Below are 7,128 nucleotides of genomic sequence, written 5' to 3'. Positions count from 1 at the left end.
GCTTCAAATTTCTGCATTTAGCTAGGCCATCTGTAAAATAGGGAATTGAATGCCTGCATACCTTGATGATTGCTATTATTGGCTACATTAAACAGATGGTACAACTCAAATGCAGGACAATTGAATGCCTTGTTTGGAAGTGGGTTAGCCATACAGCCAGCCTTTTCCAGAGGTGGAGGTAAGGTGAAGATTTTCTGTAGATATTCTGTAAATATTTGTGAATATTTTCTGTAAATAGAGAGGCTAATAAGGGTTTCTCTGGGAAAAAAGTTTATAATATAATACAGTGAAGAGGTATCTTTTTTTTTTTAAATGAAAACAAATATTCTGCTAAATGAACACCGATAACAAAATTGTATTAAAAACACATATCTTAGAAGGAAGCAAACTTTATAAGGCATCAGCAAAGGCCAGATTACATTATTATGATAATGGAACTAGAATAAATAGGCAACAAAGAAACATATTATAAGGTGCAATGTGTGCATCCAAGTCCCTAGTCCCACAGTCGGATGTGTATGGGAAATATACAGTCAAGGAGACTATACATATGCCCATATCTAATTGCTGGGGCAACACTTGAAGTTTTAATATGACAAGCAATTATTTTATTATAGCTTAAGGAGAATGAGTACATGTCATAAGACTACATGTATATGCACCAAAGGTCAGAATTAGGGTCACATATTCAACCTTAAGTTTGATATTCACGGAATGAATTTACTATTCTTGCAAATACCTTAAATGGGTATAATTAAAAGATTAGAGAGAGTATTTTTTCTCCCTATTTTTTTGGCATTTAACCCCAGGCACAGTAGTTTTACTCTTTCTCGTACCGGGTGAATGGTTTTCCCTGCAACTTGACATCTTTAACACATCAACAAGGAATAGAAAAATATACTTTAAACAAAAAAGGAAAAGGTTACATATCAAACAACAAAAAAAGTTAATGAAACTCAAGAGGCAAATATAATACCCAGAGCATCCTCCAAACCTGTTTTTCCTTCCTTTTTTTATAAATGATTGGAGGGACTGAACTACACTTGGTAGTCTTGTTAATAGTTCCTAAACATCAGGTTGGTTTTGTTGTGCTTTTACATCTAATAAGACTTTTTCTTTCTTTTTTTTTTTTTTTAATGATGTATAACATGGTCAAATTAGTATTTTTGGAGAAACTTTAACTGTTGACATTTCCTAATCTTTGGAGGCGAGTTCCTTCACAGTCAAGCTATATGCATGTTACTTGTTGCATTATTATTATGATTATTATTATGCACTTACTTTACAGGAAAGAAGAGCATGGTGATCAAAATGATACAGTGAAACAGGCCAACTGCAAGCAACACAGTAAAGCCTGACTCAGCAGTCTCAGAAATATTCTAATTTAGGCTTTCTTTCTCCTTGTCACTTTCAGTTACATTTATTCTCATATCTTTTAAGTTTGAGTTCTTTGCCCTTTCTATCTGTTACCTTTACTGTAGCTATTAACTCTTTCATTGTTTCCATGTTCTTTAACCCTAACTCCTAAACACTCTGGAAGAAAATCTGCTTGCTCAACTCAGGTTAATAGACCACTGAATTAAGTATTGCATCATTAAGCAATGAGTATCTAACCCACAGTTAAAACAGTTCCCATACTTGGTTTGAATGGAAATGGAGTAATACATCACATTTTTTAGGAGATGTGAGGAGTCCTAAAGTTTGCAGTATGGAGTTTAGAGTACATAAATCTGCAACATTTAGTTGCATCTCTTTTTTTTTCCTTTATAGTTGTTTATAAAAATGAAACAGGTGCCAGTTTAACCAACAGTAGTTTTGCTTTGAGATAACCACTGTACCATATCCCTTGTCAAATAAAATCCTTGTGTGAGTTTGATCCAAAACTCACTGAACTCAATGTGAGTTTTTTTTTATGGACTTCAGTAGGCTTCGAATGAGGTTCATAATCAGTACAGTGTTATCTCTTGTTAACTGCTCATACTTTGAAAAGTTAAGTGCTTATCTCAACAGAATCTTTGCGTTTTTGCTAATAAATATGCTTAAATACTCACTTAAGGCTAAAAAGTAAGAGATTAAAATGACAACCAGATAAAATGAGTGGTTAACTATTTAAACATTAGCTGCTTAATATATTAGAAAAAGTAAGAGGCATTCCTTCCGACACAGATCACATTTATCATGTTCATCTAATTGACCTTGAAGCTTAATGGTGTTAAGATGAAAGATGAAATTCTACCTTGTTTAAAGGAAGCAGTTTAAAAGACTCAAATAGGATTTCTAAGTGTGTCTCACTTTCTAATTTCCTACTGTTCTGTTCCTATTGAGAAAGCAAACTACACAAACCCAAAGGGATTCCCACATCCAACTTTCACACTTCTTATTGTTACATAGCAGTGACCGCTCGATTGACAAATAGAGTGATTGCCTTTGAAAGATTTCTAAGGATATTAAGAGCATGAACTCCATTCTTTTTAAACACCTTCTTAAATAAATGCTTCAAAACAAAGTCAACCATTGATCCAGGTCTTTGAATAAAAAAGTTCTCTGCATTTGACAATTGAATTTATTACTAAGCAGAAAATGTACATTAATCTTTCTGGTTTATTGTCTTCATTTGACAAAGGTAGAATTACAGAGTTGTTGCGCAAAGAAAGATTTGTACCCTCTGTTTGGGATGGCAAATCTACATAAATTCATTGATTGACTGTTAGGATAAAAGCAATCTTGACAGTGCTCCATGTTGTCACCTGAAGAGAAACAAGGATATAATTTATGCTTTGTTCTGTACTAATCCTTGCTAAATAACTCATTTTATTCTCTGGATACATTTACTATTCCACCACCCTGATTTTTATAGCAGGGAAAAAGAACAATGAAAAATGATTATTTACTGCTAGGGGATGTGGGCAGGGATTATTCAGGAGAAGGGAGGGGGGAAAACCCCCACTACTAACATACCTGGAAGCGTGTTGTACTAACCTTGTTGATTGTGCTCCTCTCTCCTCCCACTGGGGTTCCTTCTGATTTCAATGGGGGAAAGAAAGAGGGGTGGGGGGGAGGAAGGTGCCAACTGTCTATCCATCACGTGTGTGCGCACGGGGATAAACACACCAACCGTAGGAGGGAAGATTGTTTTTTCCGTTGAGAGCTGCAACTCGGCAGAGTCTGCGCTCAGAGGAAGAAGGCTTTTGCAGGCGTGCTGCGAAGGCTTCCTCCACGGCTACCTCTATCACATGTCCCCTTGACTTGTGCCACTAAGGGTGGAGGTGCACTTGGCCCTGAGGAAGGGGCAAAGGGAGATCTGGGCTTGCCCTGCTTTTGCAGAGCAGCCCCCTCCAGCCCCCTCACACCATTCAGCCCTTGGCCTCCCGCCTGCCAGAGCCAGTGCGAAATTGGGTTTTTATTTCCACTCCCCAACCCCCCCACCCCTTCTTCAAGGCGGATCTGCACGCAGTCCAAGCTTGTTAGTCACGAGTTGGAATTCCTGCAAAAAATAAAAATAAAATGTAGATTTTAATTCAGAAAAGCCTAAAATAATTTCATGGCCCTGGGATGCAGGAGCTGAGAGCAGAGGGGCTCTGGGGCGGGTCAGCCCCGGGGCAGCACTGCGGGAAGCGGGGCCAAGGACCCGGCTTCAGGCTCCCGGAGGCAGAGGCGGTGCAGCCGGCGCCCCCCCCCCCCCCCCCCGACACCGGACCCGACATTTGCGCTCGTGTCCGAGAGGGAGGTTGAGCTCCGCGCCGCAGCGAGCCAAGCCGCGGGCCTCGCCCGGCAGCCGGGGCCGGCCTCTGGGAAGCGGCGCCCGGAGCCTCCGCGCGGCTCCCTCGGCTCATCCCCCCGCCCCGCTCCGCCCCGCCACAGGGGCCGGGGCTGGTCCCCGCTTCGGGCTCCGGCTGCGCCTCTGCGGGGCTTTCCCCGCCCTTTCCCCCGCAGGCGGAGGCCGCACCTGGCTGGCGGGCGGGAGCGAGTTGCAGGGACCCAGCTGCCATTAGGGAGGCAGCCCGCACCGGGGTGCACGGGGCGGCGGAGGTGCCAGGCTGCTGCAGGCTCCCCAGTGACAGCCGCGACTGGGGCGGCGGCGGCTGCTCCCCCCTTCCTCCCCTCCCTGTCCTCCTCCCAGCCCTCCGGGCCCGTCTCCGGAGCCCACCTCAGCCTCGGCGGCTCCTTGCCCGCCCCGCCCCGCCCGGGCGCACGGCAGCAGCGCTGCCAGGCGGCGAGGCAGGAGCGAGTGGGACTGAGTCAGAGCCAGGGGGAGGGGAGCGGCGGCGGAGAGGGGTGCGAGGGGAGGGAGGGAGGGAGGGAGGGAGAGCAATGAAATAAATAAATAAGCCCGGCACCAATGAGCGCGGCAGAGCCGGCGGCGGCTGGAGTGGGGCTGGCTCCTTCGCCTGCCTCTGCCTGAAGCCGCAAAGTTCAGACCCAAACGTGTTGCGCCGCCGCCTGCAGCCGCCACCTGCTCCAGCGCCCCGAGGAAGGCGGGCGGGTGGGGAGCTGCAGCCGCGTCGCCTCCCGCCTGGCTTGCCTGGACCGGCCGGGAGACGGCAGGCAGGTAAGGCAGCCTTGCGTTTCCCTCTGCCCTGCTCATCCCAGCCGCTCGCCCCTTCAACTCGTTATTCTCCCACCCCTCAGCGCCGAGGGACACCGCTCCTGCCGCCGGGGGGTGCCCGCCCGTGGGCTTCTTTGCGGGGCGACATGGCTGTGGCTTGGGCATCTCTTGAGAAGCCCTCGTCCTGCAAGAGTTGAGAGTGGCAGGCGGGTAAGTTTGGAGCCACGGGAGGGGCTGGCGGGTTTGGGGTTTGTTTTAATGGTTTTCTGGAGGGAGCTTTGAAAGCAGTAGCCACTTAATAGTAATAATCCCTCAGGTCACAGCAACTGACCCCACCGCAGGCTCCCAGCCCCGCAGGTCGGTGATTCTGTTCATGGGGAGGGCGGGTGGAAAGTCCCTGAGGTGACATGAAAGCAGGTGCTGTGTCTCTGTAGATAGGCACGCATTATTTAATTTTATTTTTTTTTTCTGTTTAAAAAAAAAGGGGGGGGGGAGGAAGTTTTCTGCTGGGGTCAGACCTCCCTGGGTGCCAGGCAGCCTCCCCCAGTCCCCGGGCGGCCTGGCCCGTCCCGATCTGCGCCGAGTTCCTCCCAACTTGGGCAGGGTTTTGCCTGGAAGCCACCTGCTGAACGACTTGCTACTGCTGCTGCTGCTGTGTGTTTGGAGGCGGTGAGTTAGGTGGAGAATTGTAGGGACCTCCAGCAGATGGAGCCGTGGAAAAAACACTGCTAGAGCTCGGCGTCAAAAAAAAAAAAAAAAAATATTCCTCTCTCTCGAGTCACAGTTGAGATAAGAGCTGAATAGAGCATGTTGTCAGGGGACACTTCATTTCCTCATCGGACTACAAAAGTGAACAGTCGCAGCTGAAAGAGATTTGACTTAATACTGTCTGGTTGGAGCGAGTGCTCGCCGAGAACACCAGGTTTGCGTGGGCTGGGAGGCATGGGGAGTTATTTCTGTCTTCCGATTACTTTCTGACCCCAGTTCTTGAGTGTGTGATTTATTTTATTTTTTTCTTCCTGTTGTCATTGTGCTTTGGAAAGAGACCACAGTGCTCCTGTGAAAGTCCTTCTACTCTTTGGTGTAATTAAAGAAGCACGTATGAAAACATTATTATTAAAAGCAGAGAAGAGGAAGCAATCAGTGAAAGATGTTCCCAGTCCTCTGCAGCTAGCTGGAACAGGCTGTACGAGTTGAATGGTTAATTACATTGAAATGGTCAGACTTGCTTAAAATAGGGTGCTGAGAGCTAGCTGGTGATAGAATTTTTTTGGTAATTATGTCATATTGATGGTAAGGCTTACAAAAGGACTACAGTAATTGTGTTGCCAGTTTGGACAGCAGCACTGGGTGCATCCAGTTCACAGCTTTAGATCACTAGAAAGAAAAAACTGAAAGAGCTCCTAGCACTGTTGCTTAAACACCTAGATTTGCATATTGCTAAGATAGAAGTAAAACAAGTGACAGGACTTTTCTTATCCAGGACAAAAAGCATTCTTCTGCTTTTAACAACTGTCTGGTGCCTGAATAGCAAAGTTCAATTTCTTATAACTTGATTTTATTAAGCTTGAAATCAAGTTTGAGTTGATTTATAAGTTACATTTTAGTGCAGAATATTAGAGGAATTGGAGCTAAAATCACTCAGCAATGTGATCTTTGTAATTTTTCATCAATTAAAAAATTAATGTACACGATGCTATTGTATTAGTAAGCAACCAGTTTAAGTACAGTCCTTGAAAGGCCAGTGGATGAACCAATCAAGTGGTTTCATGCTTGTTTTCTTATTAACCTTGTTCTGCTTAAACTCTTAAGCTTTTCTCTGTAATTTCTCAAATAACTTGAAAGTGTGTGAGAACTCATAAGCAGCTATATCCAAAAACATTTTAAGTTTGCCAAGCAATTTTGTATACTAAAGTTAATGTACCAAGAATAATAGAACATATAGGTGTGTGTATGTGTGGATATAGATATAGGTTTGTGATGCTGTTTTTTTCAAATGGGGGGGAAAAAAAGGTGGTAGCAGTTTCCCACTAGCTCTGCTCGGTGGTTAAAAGGACCTGAACTAGGAATGACTAAGAAAGAGCAAACCTCATATTTATTATTATTATTATTATTATTAACAACAACCTCCAAATATGGTATAATTTTATTTGAATGATTACTTGTGGGAATAATCAGTTACTAAAAGTATTGGTTCCCTGAAGGAGTTAAATATGTCTCCTGAAACTTTGCAGGTAATTATGATAATCTTTTAAAAGGAAAATTTCTTTCATTTTGCTTCATTTTAATAGGGAATGTAAATTAGAAAATGTCCTACTGAAAATGGAATGCAAACACCTCCAGAGGTTTATTAAAAGTATCTGCCTTGTTGAACAGGTAGAATTTAAGCATGCAGTCTTACAACTTTTAAATACAATTATTTATAGTATAAAGATGAAGTTAAAAATGCCCATCAAGAGCCCAACACTAAGATGGGGATACTGCATATTTTTATTTTCTAAGCAAGTCAGTGACTAAGAATGCTGTGGACCTTCCAAGATCATACTCAAAATTTTAAAATCAGTCTTGTAGTATTATTTTCA

At 44.1% G+C, this 7,128-nt stretch overlaps 1 long non-coding RNA gene across 2 annotated transcripts; it reads right to left on the bottom strand.

Annotated features, from left to right (window-relative positions):
* Window positions 1-373: 373 nt before the first annotated feature.
* On the bottom strand, window positions 374-4,298 carry LOC109281614 (uncharacterized). Of its 2 annotated transcripts, none has more exons than XR_002088300.2 (3): window positions 4,148-4,298; window positions 2,980-3,484; window positions 374-2,747 (listed from the first exon to the last, which is right to left on the bottom strand). It is a non-coding gene; the product is annotated as an uncharacterized LOC109281614 (long non-coding RNA). The 2 variants fall into 2 exon arrangements; XR_002088301.2 differs by lacking the exon at window positions 4,148-4,298 and adding an exon at window positions 3,947-4,090.
* Between the last annotated feature and the right edge of the window lie 2,830 nt (window positions 4,299-7,128).

This window comes from Alligator mississippiensis, chromosome 2, assembly GCF_030867095.1.
Source record: "Alligator mississippiensis isolate rAllMis1 chromosome 2, rAllMis1, whole genome shotgun sequence".
NCBI lineage: Eukaryota > Metazoa > Chordata > Crocodylia > Alligatoridae > Alligator > Alligator mississippiensis.
This window is presented reverse-complemented; position numbering and strand designations above follow the sequence as displayed.